The 16583-nt window shown below is 37.7% G+C and overlaps 1 pseudogene across 1 annotated transcript; it reads left to right on the forward strand.

Annotated features, from left to right (window-relative positions):
- The first annotated feature begins 328 nt into the window (after positions 1 to 328).
- Positions 329 to 16135, forward strand: LOC306651135 (G2/mitotic-specific cyclin-B1-like; annotated as a pseudogene). Its single transcript has 3 exons — positions 329 to 410; positions 15313 to 15911; positions 16036 to 16135. The product of its transcript is annotated as a G2/mitotic-specific cyclin-B1-like (transcript).
- The last annotated feature ends 448 nt before the right edge of the window (positions 16136 to 16583 follow it).

A 16583-nucleotide genomic window follows, 5' to 3' on the forward strand; every position in this document is an offset into this window, starting at 1 on the left:
CAAATGAAGCTGAAACTCTCTTCCAAGTCCTGTAAGCCCTAACATTTTCAGTTGCTTTTTGACCTTAAATCCTTTCACTCTTTCCCTTAATTTTACACTCCTGCATTGCACTGCAGTCATCTTATTATTCTTTAAACATGATGAAATTTTTTCTATCTTAGAGTCTTTGTACTCACTTTTTACTGACCATTGTATTAGTGTTGCTAGTATTATTATTATTAGAACAGGTATTCATTGAGCCAGCTAATTTCTATAGAATGCAAGCAGAAAACAACTTTTTTCTTATTACTACTGTTCTTTTGTCAAAAGACTTCTTCTGCAGGCCTGAATGAACACTGGACTGATCCCATCATTGATGGCTTTCAGCTATGAAAAGGTCCAGAAAAATCTAAAGTTGTGGTTCTCAACAGGTAAGACACCACTCATTGCAAGGGAGGTGGATATTTGGAAATTCTTGGGACATTTTTTGATTGCTGCAATGACTGGGAGTGACCTTCAATGACATTGGCTAGACAAGGGCCACAGAGTCCAGGTCAGTGAGTGAACAGTTGTTCCAGGTACTAAATGATTTTTAATGCCTTTTTGGACATTTATGTATGCATTAAAACATATAAATACAAATTACTTTTTGTCTTGTTTTACTACACACTAAATTTTCCAAAATTGAGAATACTGGATATATCAAAGGATAACTGCACACTGTTTTTGCTCAGAACTTTGCCAAGAATTGTTCACCATTTCAGAAAACCATTTCACTAACAGACACAATATTTGTATCATATAAGTAACCAATATGACTATCAAACTACTCATTAGTAGGTGTTGTTGTCATGGTAGTTCCGTGTATACATAGGAATACACTCAATCCTTATTTCAAATGGTTAAATAGAAAGAAATGACACTGATTATATTCATTTGAGTACTGTTCATCATAAGTAGCTGCAAGCATTTGATTAATTATGTCATCTAGTGCGATCATGCCAAAGCTTTTATATATGGTTATTATTTTATTATAAATTGATTTTACTTCTCTTTAATATTGCAGTTAAAGCATTGCATTTTTTATTTTTGAAATTTTGTGTGTAGGTAGGTGGTCTTATCTATAAATTCTATTTCACAATTTTAAAAAAGGAATGTTATAAAATATTTATTACAAAGAGTCTGGTATGATTGAGGACTACATCAGATTTTCAGGAAGTCTTACTACACTGGATCCCCTCAATGGAAAAACAGCTCGCTTCCACAGCAGACTTTCTTTTTGCTTTGTTCTCAGGGAAGTCTGCAAGTCCAATTTCAGTCCAGTCCCTGCAGCCCCCAAATTCCAGAGGGCACTGCTGTCCATATGATTTCTTTAAACCACTGTCTCTCTAAATAATTATTTCCCATCAATTCAACAATTTCTCCTTATCAATCATTTATGCCCTGTATATGTAATGAGCATAGAGAAAACCAGCTTTTGAAACCTCTTCTGCACCACATTCTCCATAGATTTTCTGGCACCTAGTTTTAGAATTTGATACAGTTTAGGGATCACTGTCACAACACTGAGACAGGCAGGACACACAACTTTAACATTCAAGAGGATGAGGATTGCTCTACAAGTGAGTATGAGTATTGGGTGAGAATGTCATTCTTTAACTGCTAAATATGTTGTTGCTCAAATGTTATTACTAATGACATACCTAGCATATCTGATACCCAGAGTGTAAAATTTCTTGACATCTTACTCCTCTATATTACAGAATTATTCTTAGTAAAAATAAAGTAGTAATAATCATTAGCATATTGATTCATGAATGTTTCAAATACTAATTTAAAAGAATAAAATTCAATTAAAATATTCAAATTAATTTCATGTATGAACTTAAATTTGTACTTATCAATGAAAGTATTACACTTTTGTAGTTTTCACTATTTTATTTATTCATATTTTGTGGTGCTGAGAATTGAACCCAGAAATTCACATATGCTAGGCAAATGCTGTACACCCTCAGTCCTATTTCACTATTATAGGTCTGGATTTGTGATAATCACACCACATGATTTAATTGCATATAACTACATACACACACAGAGAGAGAAGAAGAAAGAGTGAATGTAAAAATGGTCAGATAGGACTGATCTACACCCTCAGTCATATTTCACTATTTTAAACACAAATAAAGACTCTAAGTTGTACATAGAATGGCATAATTGAAGTAACTAAGTTCTTTTTTGCCTTTACAATTACTCTGTCTTTATAGTGATGTTTATTTTGAATATACTACATATGTGCAACAATATGTAGTAACACAGGGATTGGAAACACAAACTACAGCCCAAAGGAGGTCGAACAATGCTGTACCATTATATACATGCTCCCAAAACGAATGTGGGCATCTGCATACTTATGCCAAGGGTGAACTATTTAATTCAGAGTTCTCCAAATTAATTTGCATGCAGAATAAAAAGGTTATTAAAGGATAAGCAATTACAGTGAAACTTTTTAAAATGTTTTTAATAAGGGAATTAATACACAAACTGGTATGTGCATATAATGGACTACCATTACTTGGCAACATGAAGGAATAATCTATTCCATGATTCATGGGACTGAAGAGTATCATGCTAAGTGAAATTAGCCAGTCCCCAAAACACAAAGGTTACATGTTCTCTCAGGTATGTGGATGCTAATTCATAACAAGGGAGGGTAGAGAGGAGAAGTATAGTAGTACACTGGATTAGACAAAGAGGAATGAAGGTAAGGGAGGAAGATGGGAATTAGAAAGACAGTAGAATAAATGGGACATAACTTTCCTATGCTCATATATGAATACATGACCAGTGTAACTCCACATCATGTACAACCACAAGAATGGGATCAAAATTGTAATGGGTTGCACCCCATGTATGTATAATAGGTGAAAATACAGTCTACTGTCATGTATATCTAAAAACAACAACAACAACAAAATATTCCATTATGCAACTTGATCTATAATGTAACTTATATGGATCTCAAGAGCACTGAGCTGGATGAAAAAATCTAATATCAAAATATTATACACTGGGTGGGTGGAGGTAGGAGGATCACAAATTCAAGCCCAGACTAAGCAATTTAACAAGACCTTATTTCAAAATAAAATTAAAAAGGGCTAAGGATGTAATTCAGTGGTAGAACACTTGCCCATCACGTGTGAGGCTCTGGGTTCTATCCCCAGCATTGCAAAAATACACATACATACATATGTATATATGTACATCATATATATATATACACACACCCAAACACACATATATAATGTGTGTGTATATATATATGTGTGTGTGTGTGTGTGTGTATATATATATATATATATAGATATATATATATATATACATATCAGGGGGATAGCAAATTCAAGGCAAACCTCAGCAATTTAGTGAGGCTCTAATCAACTTAGTAAAATGATGTCAAAATAAAAAATTAAAAGGACTATGGATGTAGCTCAGAGGTAACACACCCCTGTGTTAAATCCCCAGTTCCAAAAAAAAAGTCTACATGCACACACACACGTGCGCGCACACACACACACACACACACACACACTTATACAATGGTTCTACTTGTATAACATTATTGAAATGACAAAATTACAGAGATTGAGAACAGAGAAGTGGTTTCCAGGGTTTAGAAGTGAAGAGTGGATATGACTAAAAGGTGTAGCACAAGGGAGATCTTTGTGGTAACAGAACAGTGCTGTATCCTGATTGTGTTGCGATTACCACAAATCCACATTTATGATAAAATTGCATGGCACTACATGCACGCACACACACACACACAAAGAGAGAAAAATGAGTGGATGTAAAAATGGTGAAATTCAAGTAGGATCTGTAATTTAATTAATAGAATTATGCCAATGTTTACATTCTGCTGTTGATATTGAACTACGATTATGAAGATGTTGCCATTGAGGGAAGCTGGGGAAAAGGTACAGAGAACTCTCTGAACTATTTTTGAAAATTCTTGTGAATCTATAATTATTTTAGAATATAAAATTATAAATATGCTGACGTGATTCTTATGTATTTATTATTAAATCTCATCAAGAGGAGTGGAATCAGCAACACGGCAGACCAGGAAAGTCCAGCCCATCCTCCACCTCCCAATGGAAAAAGTAAGTAAACAATTAACAGTTATAAACTGTTATAAAAGTTGTTAACAACTTTATAGGAGCTCTGGAAAGATTAAGACAGGTCACAAATAAATATTAATGCAGTGAACTCAAAGCTCTATACTTCCCCTAACATCACTGTTTGGCATGTTTCTGTTTCCATTATTAGCATTTACAACCTGTAATCTTTCTTGTGAATTGCATTAGCAAATAGAACTATGTCAAAAAAAAATGAACAATAGCTTCCCATCTCTCTCAGCGTAAATGCATACGAGCCCCTATGCCATCTGTATCCCTTTCTGCACACAGATACTGCATACATACACACACCTGCTACATCTCTTTGACTTCAATTCCCTCCCTCTGTCACTTCTCCTCTTAATAATCACCTAATTTCTGTTTCTTGAACATGCCAGGCATAACACTGCATCAGGGCCTTTGTATTGGCTATTTCCTCTGTCCATAACACTCTTCTACATATCAAAATAGATCTCTCCTTCAAATTTTTGTTGAAAAGTTTGTGTTGCTTTCTGAAATGAGGACATCTGCTTAAAATTAAAACTTCCCTCCACCATTCCACATACACAGTCTTAATCTCTTCCCTACTTAATTTATCTCCAGAGCGTGTATCTATCAATAAACTATTTAGCTTCTCTCACTAAAAGGTAAGCTACATGAGAGCAGGAATTTTTGTGTTTTGTTTGCTATTATAGCCCCAGCATAAAGAACAGCACGAAACAAAATAAGGCACTCTTATTGTGAGTGTGTTGAATGAATGAATACACAGGAAATAAAAAGGGAAAAGAAAACTTCAGAGAATATTCCAGTTTCAAGAAGATAAAGCCAAATAGTGGCCAACCTGCCAGATTTTTTTATTGCTCTCATTATTCTTGCTTCCTTTGATGGAGTAGATAGAGAAAAATAAACAATACATTGGTTAAAGCACTTAGAAAAATTTTGAAATGATTTTATATACAACATCATTCAACTGAATTGTTGGACTGCATTTCTGGAGAAGAGTTCTGCTGGTATTTTGTGATAATGTTATATTTGTATTTTATTTTTTATTTAAGTTAAATTCTACAGAAAACAACCCATCTAATTATCAGATAAATCTTCAAGTTATTTTAAGAAGTCTGGGTTCCTTACTGCTCTCTGTTTAGGCCTGCCTCTATGCCTTTACTCATGCTGTTACCCTTAGCAGAAAGGCTTTCCCTATTTATTTACCTAAATGTCATTAATTCTTCAAGGCCCAGTGTTGGTGATAGAGCAGGGAAGCAACATACTAGTATGTATGAATTAATGACTTCTTCTATTCCTCAATTACAAAATTCACCTGTATAAACCTGCTTTTTGCAATGTGAAGAGGACTTACAAGTGTAGTAGTCATTGGGAAGGAAGTGCTTTGTCAGTTCTGTTTTCCTGTGACCCAGTGGTTATACCATGGACCATTCCTAGTGTATGTTTGGTCTTCCATTGGTACTTGATACTTGAAAAAATGAGTGATTCTGAGTCTCTGTGTAGTCAGAATTGAGCTTAATTATGCCTCGAACCACTAAGGAATTAGCCCACCTCTGAGTTTATATACTGAGTTAGAGAACCTGTAACATTTCATGATAGGTCATGTTTTTATTTTTCCACATACCTCAACAAACAGCCTCCTAACTGTCTCCAACACTACCCCACAGTATGTATGTAATATTGTGCTGCAATGGGCTTGCTTTAATGCAGACCCATTATGTATTATCCATGGATTATGTATAATCCATGGCAATACTGTCTACTTCATAATTTATTATATAGAGAGCTATGGCTATAAATGTTAATTTGGCATATGATGACTTGATGACTCACTTTGTAGGGGGACCTTGTATCTCTGAAGTTTTTAAATCATCATAATTAGAACATTTCCTCCTTTTTGCCATGAAGTAAAACACCTATTCACAGAATAAACTAGAGTAAAAATTTTAGACTCCAAAAACCAACATAATGAAGATAATATCTGACTTTTAAATCTGAAGATAAAGAACTCAGGAATTGTCCTCAGAGCCTCTATTTTCATGTGAAATCTAGACACTATCAATAGAATTCATGTCACAGAGAGAATCATGTTGTGAAGGTGCTGAAAGTACAGCAGATACAAATGTAGTACATCCTGCACATTTTGTCTTTCACAGGTTCCAGCTATGACATGTGGTCAAGTTCTCCATGTAAGAAGGCATATTTCTCTCCAGGATTTGCATTTATTTTTCATGTGAATATTTGAATGTTGTCAGCATCCCATCCACATGCCACTAATCTGATCAATTTTAGGCCAACTCTTTTCCTTTACTGTTTATTGGAAATGCAAAGTGTGCTCAAATACCAAATAATGCAAGTTGTTTTTAACACACACTCTCTCTCTTTCTCTTTTTCTCTCTCTCTCACAAAAAATTTATATAAGATTTTGAAATAGAACTCATATTCCATTTCAGATCTGTTCATGATTATGCCATTATGTAAACACACTGAAAATTGATGGATATTTTGTGTTGTCTCAATTTTCAATTCCATCACAATTAGTTTCTTTACTAGACTATTGCAGGTAAATTTTTCATTAAAGTTTTCATCATTTTCTTTAGGAAAAATGTATATGACTTGGAAGTAACCTAAAACTCTGATCAAGAATAAAATTATCATGTTTCAGGTTACCTTTTTTTTTTTTTTTTTGGCAGTGCTGGGGATTGAACCCAGGGCCTTGTGCTTAAAAGGCAAACACTCTCCCAACTGAGCTATATCCCCAACCCCTCAGGTTAACTTTTTTTGTGTGTGTGTGTGTGTGTTTTTTTTTATTGTAAACAAATGGGATACATGTTGTTTCTCTGTTTGTACATGGCGTAAAGGCATACCATTTGTGTATTCATAAATTTACACAGGGTAATGTTCTTTGATTCATTCTGTTATTTTTTCCCTTCCCCCCACCCCTCCCACCCCTCTTTACCCTCTATACAGTACTTTCTTCCTCCATACTTGCCCCCCTCCCTTACCCTAACTCTAACCCTAACATTAACCCTTCCCTCCCCCCCTTTATGTGTCATCCTCCACTTATTAGCGATATCATTTGTCCTTTGGCTTTTTGAGATTGGCTTATCTCACTTAGCATGATATTCTCCAATTTCATCCATTTGCCTGCAAATGCCATAATTTTGTCATTCTTTATGGCTGAGTAATATTCCATTGTGTATATATACCATAGTTTCTTTATCCACTCATCAATTGAAGGGCATCTAGGTTGGTTCCATAGTCTGGCTATTGTGAATTGAGCAGCTATGAACATTGATGTGGCTGTATCTCTGTACTATGCTGATTTTAAGTCCTTTGGGTATAGGCCAAGAAGTGGGATAGCTGGGTCAAATGGAAGGTCCATTCCAAGTTTTCTAAGGAATCTCCACACTGCTTTCCAGAGTGGCTGCACTAATTTGCAGCCCCACCAGCAATGTATGAGTGTACCTTTCTCCCCACATCCTCGCCAACACCTGTTGCTTGTATTTTTGATAATCGCCATTCTAATTGGGGTGAGATGGAATCTTAGGGTGGTTTTGATTTGCATTTCTCTTATTACTAGAGATGTTGAACATTTTTTCATATGTTTATTGATTGCTTGTACATCTTCTTCTGTGAAGTGTCTGTTCATTTCCTTAGCCCATTTGTCGACAGGATTATTTGAATTCTTGGAGTAGAGTTTTTTGAGTTCTCTATAGATTCTGGAGATTAGTGCTCTATCTGAAGTATGATTGGCAAAGATATTCTCCCACTCTGTAGGCTCTTTATTCACATTACTGATAGTTTCCTTTGCTGAGAGAAAGCTTTTTAGTTTGAATCTATCCCAGTTATTGATTCTTGTTTTTATTTCTTGTGCTATGAGTGTCCTGTTAAGGAAGTCTGGTCCTAGCCCGACATGTTGAAGATCGGGACCTACTTTTTCTTCTATAATCTGAAGGGTCTCTGGTCTGATTCCGAGGTCCTTAATCCATTTTGAGTTTAGTTTTGTGCATGGTGAGAGATATGGGTTTAGTTTCATTCTGTTGCATATGGATTTCCAATTCTCCCAGCACCATTTGTTGAAGAGGCTATCTTTTCTCCATTGCATATTTTTGGCACCTTTGTCTAGTATTAGAAAGTTGTATTTATTTGGGTTTGTGTCCGTGTCCTCTATTCTGTACCATTGATCTACCTGTCTATTTTGGTACCAGTACCATGCCGTCTTTGTTACTATTGCTTTGTAATAAAGTTGAAGTTCGGGTATTGCGATACCCCCTGCTTCATTTTTCCTGCGAAGGATTGCTTTAGCTATTCTGGGTTTCTTATTCTTCCAGATGAATTTCATGATTGCTTGCTCTATTTCTGTAAGGTCCGTCATTGGGATTTTAATTGGGATTGCATTGAATCTGTATAACACTTTTGGTAGTATGGCCATTTTGACAATATTAATTCGGCCTATCCAAGAACATGGAAGATCTTTCCATCTTCTAAGGTTTTCTTTAATATCTTTCTTTAGTGTTCTGTAGTTCTCATTGTAGAGGTCTTTCACCTCTTTTGTGAGATTGATTCGCAAGTATTTTATTTTTTTCGATGCTATGGTGAATGGGGTAGTTTTCATAATTTCTCTTTCTGAGGATTCATCACTTATGTATAAAAATACATTGGATTTATGAGCATTGATCTTGTAACCTGCCACTTTACTGAATTCACTTATGAGTTCTAACAGTTTTCTGGTGGAATTTCCTGGTTCCTCTAAGTATATAATCATATCATCCGCAAATAGGGATAGTTTGAGTTCTTCTTTTCCTATTCGTATTCCTTTAATTTCCTTGGTCTGCCTAATTGCTCTGGCTAGAGTCTCAAGAACGATATTGAATAGGAGTGGTGAAAGAGGGCATCCCTGTCTTGTTCCAGTTTTTAGGGGGAATGCTATCAGTTTTTCACCGTTTAGAATGATATTAGCCATGGGCTTAGCATAGATGGCCTTTACAATGTTAAGGAATGTTCCCACTATCCCTATTTTTTCTAGTGTTTTGAGCATGAAGAGGTGTTGTATTTTATCAAATGCTTTTTCTGCATCTATTGAAATAATCATGTGGTTCTTGACTTTAAGTCTATTGATATGGTGAATTACATTTATTGATTTCCGGATGTTGAACCAACCTTGCATCCCTGGGATAAAACCCACTTGATCGTGGTGCACTATCTTTTTAATATATTTTTGTATGCGATTTGCTAAAATTTTATTGAGAATTTTTGCGTCGATGTTCATTAATGATATCGGTCTGAAATTTTCTTTCCTCGATTTGTCTCTGTCTGGCTTGGGTATCAGGGTAATATTGGTTTCATAGAATGAGTTTGGGAGGGTACCCTCCTCTTCTATTTCATGGAATACTTTGAGAAGTATTGGAATGAGCTCTTCTTTAAAGATTTTGTAGAACTCGGCTGAGAACCCATCTGGTCCTGGACTTTTCTTTGTTGGTAGGCTTTTGATGACCTCTTCTACTTCATTACTTGAAATTGTTCTATTTAAATTGTGTATGTCCTCCTCGTTCAACTTAGGCAATTCATATGTCTCTAGAAACCTGTTGATGTCTTCGAAATTTTCTATTTGGTTAGAATATAGATTTTCAAAATAGCTTCTAATTATGTTTTGTATTTCAATCGTGTCTGTTGTGATATTTCCTTGTTCATTCCGAATTTTGGTGATTTGGGTTTTCTCTCGTCTCTCTTTGTTAGAGTGGCTAAGGGTTTATCAATTTTGTTTATTTTTTCAAAGAACCAACTATTTATTTTGTCAATTTTTTGTATAGTTTCTTTTGTTTCAATTTCGTTGATTTCAGCTCTGAGTTTAACTATTTCCTGTCTTCTACTACTTTTGGTGTTGGTCTGTTCTTCTTTTTCTAGGGCTTTGAGCTGTAGTGTTAGGTTGTTTATTTGTTGATTTTTACTTCTTTTATTGAATGCGCTCCATGAAATAAATTTTCCTCTAAGTACTGCTTTCATAGTGTCCCAAAGATTTTGATATGATGTTTCTTTGTTCTCATTTACCTCTAAGAATTTTTTAATTTCCTTCCTAATATCTTCTGTTATCCATTCATCATGTAATAGCATATTGTTTAATCTCCAGGTGTTGGAGTAGCTTCTGTTTTTTACTCTTTCATTTATTTCTAACTTCAATCCATTATGATCTGATAGAATACAAGGTAGTGTCTCTATCTTCTTGTATTTGCTTACATTAGCTTTGTGGCATAATATATAGTCTATTTTAGAGAAGGATCCATGTGCTGCTGAGAAGAAAGTGTATTCGCTCTTGGTTGGATGGTATATTCTATAAATGTCCGTTAAGTCTAAATTATTGATTGTGTTATTGAGATCTATGGTTTCTTTGTTCAATTTTTGTCTGGAAGATCTGTCCAGTGGTGAGAGAGGCGTGTTAAAATCACCTAGTATTATTGTGTTATGGTCTATTTGGTTTCTGAAATTGAGAAGGATTTGTTTGACATTCATGGATGAGCCACTGTTTGGGGCATAGATGTTTATGATTGTTATGTCTTGCTGATTTATGGTTCCCTTAAGCAGTATGTAATGTCCTTCTTTATCCCTTCTGACTAGTTTTGATTTGAAGTCCACATTATCTGAAATGAGGATGGATACCCCAGCTTTTTTGCTGAGTCCATGTGCATGGTATGTTTTCCCCCATCCTTTCACCTTTAGTCTATGGGTATCTCTTTCTACGAGGTGAGTCTCTTGCAGGCAACATATTGTTGGATCTTTCTTTTTGATCCAATCTGCCAGTCTATGTCTTTTGATTGATGAGTTCAGGCCATTAATATTCAGGGTTATTATTGAGATATGATTAGTATTCCCGGTCATTTGGTCCATTTTATTTATTTATTTATTTATTTATTTATTTATTTATTTATTTTGAGACGACTTGGTTCTTCCTTTATTTGACAATTCCTTTAGGATAGTTCCTCCCATTGCTGATTTGTTTCTTTGTTTTTCATCTCTTCCTCGTGGAATATTTTGCGGAGAATGTTCTGTAATGCTGGCTTTCTGTTTGTAAATTCTTTTAGCTTTTGTTTATCATGGAAGGATTTTATTTCATCATCAAATTTGAAGGTAAGTTTTGCTGGGTATAAGATTCTTGGTTGGCATCCATTTTCTTTCAGGGCTTGAAAAATGTTGTTCCAGACCCTTCTAGCTTTTAGGGTCTGGATTGAAAAATCTGCTGATATCCGTATTGGTTTCCCCCTGAATGTAATTTGATTCCTCTCTCTTGCGGCCTTTAAAATTCTGTCTTTATTTTGTATGTTGGGCATTTTCATTATAATGTGCCTTGGTGTGGGTCTGTTGTAATTTTGTATATTTGGAGTCCTATAAGCCTCTTGTACTTGATCTTCCATTTCATTCTTCAGATTTGGGAAATTTTCTGATAGTATTTCATTGAATAGATTGTTCATTCCTTTGGTCTGTTTCTCTAAGCCTTCCTCAATTCCAATAATTCTTAAATTTGGCCTCTTCATGATATCCCATAGTTCTTGGAGATTCTGTTCATGATTTCTTACCATCTTCTCTGTTTGTTCAACTTTGTTTTCAAGGTTAAATATTTTATCTTCAATGTCTGATGTTCTGTCTTCCAGGTGTTCTATTCTATTGGTCATGCTTTCTATGGAGTTCTTAATTTGGTTTATTGTTTCCTTCATTTCAAGGATTTCTGTTTGGTTTTTTTTCAATATCTCTAACTCTTTATTGAAATGATCTTTTGCTTCCTGTATTTGCTCTTTTAACTGTCGATTGGTGCGATCATTCAGTGCCTGCATTTGCTCTTGCATCTCGTCATTTGCTTCCCTGAGTATTTTAATTATGTACATTCTGAACTCCCTTTCTGTCATTTCTTCTGCCATGCTGTCGTTGGGTTTCATTGATGTAACATCTAGATTTGTTTGCAGCATTTTCTTTCCTTGTTTTCTCATATTGTTCAGGTATCAGTTGACCACTGTGATATTTCAGATTTCCTCTATTGTCTTATAATATCCCTGAAGATTTCTATTATATCCCCTCTTAGTCTTCAGTAGCCTGAAGTCTTAGGGAAAGTTGATAATGCAGTGCTCCACAAGGGAGCTGACTCCCTAGGGGTGGTGGCCTTCCGGTTGTGTATATTCCCTGCTAGTGGGCAGAGGTACCTTCACTTGCTGATGAATGGTCATCCAAAAGGGAAGTAGGATGTGGGCTGATGCAAGACCAGTTTGGGCCTGTGTCTCTGATTTTACAGTCCTTTTGGGAGAACCTCACCCGACAGGGAGGAGTCACCCGGTGGGGAGGTCTCGCTGGTCGGTTTTCCTCCCAGAGGTTCCATTCAATTCACAACTACCGCCTGGGCTGGGCAGCCTTCTTCTGCAATGTTCCCAGGGACCCGGACCTACCTCCTGGGCCTGGAAGCCTCACCCTTCGCAAACGAATCTCCTTTGGCTGCCTCTCCTCAGAGAAGCTGCCTGCAGTCCTGGAGCCTTCGCTCCGCCCCTCAGTTTGTCTGTGGGGCTCTTCCACCAAGAAGCCGTCTAGGACCCTGCTCTGCACTTTTCGCCTGGCTATGCGGCCCCTCCTCTGAGCAGCCACCTGGAGCCCCTTACAATCGCTCCAAGTCCCAGTGACCCGCCACACGCCTTTTCCTCCGGCAGCCACCTGTTGTTCCGTGCGGTCGCTCTAAGTCCAAGTGACCCACCACGCACCTCTTTCTCCACCAGGCAGTCACCCAGAGATCTGGTGCGTCACGAGTCCCAAGAACTCACTGTGCACCTCCTCGTCCCGACTGCCACCCGTAGCCCTGGTGCAGTCACTTCGAGCCCAAGCACCCCGCCGCGCTCCTCCTCCTTCTCCAGACAACCCCCCTGTGTTCAGGAGCGGATGCTCTGGGACCAAATCACTCACCGCGCTGTTCCACTGGATAGCCGCCCAGAGCCCTGGCGCAGCTGCTCCAAGTCCAAGCGACGTGCTGAGCCCGTATTTCTCCTTCTCCTCTGGGCAGCCCCTTGTGTTCAGGGATGGTCGCTTTCAGTCCAAACAGCTCACCGAGCACCTTCTCCTTTGGGCAGCCTCCCAGAGCCCGGGTGGGTTGAGCTGAGTCCAAGCGCTGTGGTGAACAGCCACCTCTCCAATGCTCACAGTTGTCTGCGATCACTGCTCCGGCAGGGGGTGGGGCGTCTCGCCGGCAGCTCTACTTCAGAAAGTTCCCTGCTTTCGGGGCTACCGCCCCTTCCGGGACGCCTGCCCAGTGGGAAACACTCACCCGGCTGCTTTGAGTTGGTCCCAAGTCTCTCAATATCTCCTCTTCTTGTGTCCTGAGTCCACGCTGCTCCTCCGGATAGCCGCCCGGAGCCCTGGCGCAGCTGCTCCAAGTCCAAGCGACGTGCCGAGCCCGTATTTCTCCTTCTCCTCTGGGCAGCTCCCCGGCTGCTTTGAGTTGGTCCCAAGTCTCTCTATATCTCCTCTTCTTGAGTCCTGAGTCCTGGAGCAACACGAAACGCAGCCACCCTCTAGTCCGCCATCTTGAATCCCCCTCAAGTTAACTTTTAATAGCAATAAAGAAATCCATATTAAGTTTATACTTTATTCTAAATTTGTAGCATCATCAAAGAAAAGTGAAATAGAATTCAATTCATTGCTATGTTCATCTCAAATTTTACCTGGAACATCTTATGTGCTGCAATCTCAGCATCATATAGAATTTATATTTTTCTAGAAACAAATTTCATCTTTTTTTACATCTATATGGTTTTCCATCTTTAAAACATTGTGTATAAGTACAATTATTTGTATCTATTATTCTGAATATGTTTGTTAAAGTTGATTTTTAATCGTTTCATTTTCAGTGAAAATTTCTAAAATAATAATAATATGGTTTATCCAAATTGACTTCAAAAATAAAGATATTCAGGCTGGGGATATAGCTCAGTTTGTAGAGTGCCTGCCTTGCAAGCACAAGGCCCTGGGTTCAATCCACAGCACCACAAAAAAATGAAAATAAATAAATAAATAAAATAAAGATTTTCTTTGACAAAGACATTCTGGCTTACAGCTAGGATACCAAAACAAGAAAATAAAAACTATAAATAAAGGGTGCTCCTGCTTCTTCCCTCTGAACCTCTACCTGGTGAAGAGAGAGTCATAGTTCTCTGAGTTACCAGCTGTGGACTGTGAACAAATGCAACCTTCTTCACTGTGTGCCTTCTGGCTTTGTCATCAAGAGAGGGCCAAGATGAGCCCCTGGCCTAGTTGGGGAGTTTGAGGGATGTAGGAACAGAGAAAGAACACAAAAAATAGTGCTGGATATTAGGCCAAGATCAGTATGGCAGGTTCAAAGTAGTCGCCTATGACCACTGACTGCAACAGCCTCCAAGCATGGGATGAGGTCAAGAACAGCTCTTGGAGACACTGGTGACAAAGTTGGTGAACAGCTACAGGCCAAAGTGCCTCTGAAAAAGGGAGCAAAAATGTTAGCTACTGGAAAAATTATTGCTAAAAATTACCCAGACCTCTGGAAAAGGCACCTGTGTGTGTGCCAGAGCCAGAGCTAGAACCAGCAGCAGAATCTGAATCTGAGCCTAAGAAAGAAAAACTTTCCCCTGAACCTATTTTGATTGATATTCCCTCTTCGAGCCCAATGGAACAGCTGGTTGTGTCTCTGCAGAACATCTGGATAGGGCTTTCTCTGATGTAATTCTTTTTTTAAAACAAAAAAAAAAAGTATGTTTAATTATAGATGGACACATATCTTTATTTTATTTATTTATTTATATGTGGTGCTGAGGATTGAACCCAGTGCCTCACACATGCTAGGCAAGCACTTTACCACTGAGCTACAACCCCAGCCTATTTCTGATGTAATTCTTGCAGTGATTGATGTGGATGCAGAATATGGAGCCAAAGCCAGGGGTGGTGGTGCATGCCTGTAATCCCAGGGGCTCAGGAGGCTGAGGCAGGAGGATTGCAAGTTCAAAGCCAGCCTCAGCAACTTAGCAAGGTCCTAAGCAACTTAATGAGACCCTGTCTGTAAATAAAATATAAAATGGGCTGGGGATGTAGATCAGTGGTTAAGTGTTCCTGGGACCAATCCCTGGTACAAAATAAAATGAAATAAAATAAAATAAAGATGGAGCTGTACCAAACCTTCGCAGTAGATATATGAAAGAGACTTATGTTTATCTGAGACAACTTAAGGAGGAGAAATCAGTGAGACCAGAATACCTACTGGGTGGGGAAGTTCCTGGTAACATGAGCGCCATCCTAAACGACTAACTAATACAGGTTCAAATGGCATTCAGGTTGCTGCAGGAGGCTGTGTATATAACTATTTTTATTGATTGGTTCATGAAGAATAACTATATGCTCGGGAAGATACTGCAGCTGGTTGGTGTCACTGCCATGTTTAACACAAATAAACAGGAAGAAACGTACCTTCCAGAAATTGGTGACTTTGCTTTTGTGAAAAACACCACTTAAACTAAGCACCAAATCATTGAGATGGAAATAAAGATTGAAGAGTCTTAAACTTTGCTCTGGGTCACCCTCTACCCCTGCATTTCCTTCACTTCCTTTGTCGAGTATTTAAGATTGGAGAGATTGATGTTGAGCACTGTATTTTGGCCAAATACTTGATGGAACTATGTTGGACTAAGATATGGTGCACGTTCCTCCTCAAATTACAGCAGGAAAGTTTTGCTTAGCACTGAAAATTCTTGATAATGATAAATGAATACCAACTCTACAGCATCACCTGTCATACAATGAGGAGTCCCTTCTTCCTGTTTTATAGCACCTAGCAAAAAATATGGTCACGGTGAATCATGGGTTTACAAAGCACATAATTATGAAGAACTGAGTATGCTGCATTGAAGTATGCAAAGATCAGCACTCTAGCACAGCTTAATTCTGCACTAGTTCATGATTTAGTCAAAGTTGTAGTAAAGGTATAACTTGTAAACTTGAGTTGGATTACTATATCTGCATATAAAATTAGCACCATGTGCCACCTGTACATATTATACTGCATTTAAATATTTTATTTATTTATTTATTTATTTATGGTATTGGGGATTGAACCCAGGGATGCTTCACCACTGAGCCACATCCTCAACATATATTTTTTTGAGACTGGGTCTTGCTGAGTTGCTTAGGGCCTCATGAAGTTGCTGAGGCTGATCCTGAACTTGTGATCCTCCTGCCTCAGATTCCTGAGCCACTGGGATTACAGGTATGCACCACTTTGCCCAGAAAGTTTATGTACTTTTTAATAAAAGTTGTGCTCCTTTTTATTTTTCATACCTTAACTCATTTTAATGTGGTTACTCCTATTTTTTGGTAACCTGAACGTTGTCTTAAAAGGATGGTGGGGGATATTTTTTAAAACTGCTTTCAGTTTAC

Source organism: Sciurus vulgaris (genome assembly GCF_902686455.1).
Source record: "Sciurus vulgaris genome assembly, chromosome: X".
NCBI classification, from domain to species: domain Eukaryota; kingdom Metazoa; phylum Chordata; class Mammalia; order Rodentia; family Sciuridae; genus Sciurus; species Sciurus vulgaris.